Genomic DNA, 1,272 nt, shown 5'->3' on the forward strand with positions numbered 1-1,272 from the left:
GTTTTTGTGTGCTTTCTTACCTTATGGTGAATCAGTGAAAGAAAATGAAGAAAAAAGAATAATTAACTAGGCTACTGTATGTAGTTTACACACTTGCACTGTATGTCTTTTTTTAGAGATCTTAAATGCTGAACACAAGTTTTTCTTCATATATTTATCTACCAAAGTTGATGGAAAGTGATTTGTTCTTGATCAGCTCATTTTTCTTGGACAGCTCCCAAGGAAACTGTCCAGCCATCTGAAGAGTTTGGAATGTTAATGTACTATCTGTAAGGGGCTTGTTCTGACCCAGAACGCAGAGATTTCACACACAGACAATGAAAGCAGTTTGTAAAGGTTTTAATGAACAAAATAGTACTCAGAGATACAGTGTGGGTTTTGTCTGAGCGGGGAATCTCCTGGCTGGTCCGAGTACCGAGGCGAGCCGAGGGGGAAGGATCCAGGTCGTACAAGACTTGAGGCGGACAGGCAGGGAAGAGTTCACAGTAGTTTCCACAGGTGGAGGATAAGGCTGGACGGTGAGGCTGGAAGCTTGTAGGCACAGCGGAGGAGGCAGCAGGTCTGAGCGGTCACTGGACAGAAACACAGGGTAAGTATGAGCTCAGGAGAACAAAGACAAAAGCTAGGGTGCACAAGACAACACGGACACAACTTGAGTAAACTGAGAACGAACTGGCGCCGAAGAGGTGATCAGCCCGGGTTTAAGTATTGCTGGAATGACTCTTGTAGATGAGCTGCAGCTGTGAGGAACGGCTGTGCAGCGTTGATTCGGCCACGCCCCTTGACCTACTTTCCTCTGAACACACCTCCAGCACTCCAGGTGGAAAAACACAGATACACACAGACAAACACACCCAAAACAGGGCAGAGAGAGAGAGAGCTGCCCATAACACTATCTGTGCCAGAGAAATCCTCTTTATAGATGATTCCCACAGCTTACTAAAGGAGGCAATAAGGTAGTGTTGGCAGACAGACATTTCCTTCCATGGTGAAACTAAATAACACCTACTGCGAAAATGTGATAGGCGGAGCAGTATGTCCTGTATGTCCCTTACCGGCTAACGTATTTCAAGATGGCACATGAATATGGAGCGTCTACCCATAGACAGTATATAACAATGGACCAACAGATCCCGTTACTCTGGACGGAGACCAGTGAAGGCCATTAGAAGCACTTTTCCGGTGATGGCTGAGCGTTACTGCGCAGCCTCCAACTGAGAGAGACAACGTAAATGTGCTGTGAGCAACGTGTCTGAAAGTTGTAAGTCTTCT

At 46.1% G+C, this 1,272-nt stretch overlaps 1 long non-coding RNA gene across 1 annotated transcript; it reads right to left on the reverse strand.

Moving 5' to 3' along the window:
- Positions 1-324: 324 nt before the first annotated feature.
- On the reverse strand, positions 325-993 carry LOC144520256 (uncharacterized). The gene is made up of 2 exons (XR_013502197.1): positions 674-993; positions 325-572 (listed from the first exon to the last, which is right to left on the reverse strand). It is a non-coding gene; the product is annotated as an uncharacterized LOC144520256 (long non-coding RNA).
- Between the last annotated feature and the right edge of the window lie 279 nt (positions 994-1,272).

Source organism: Sander vitreus, chromosome 7 (genome assembly GCF_031162955.1).
Source record: "Sander vitreus isolate 19-12246 chromosome 7, sanVit1, whole genome shotgun sequence".
Taxonomy (NCBI): Eukaryota; Metazoa; Chordata; class Actinopteri; order Perciformes; family Percidae; genus Sander; species Sander vitreus.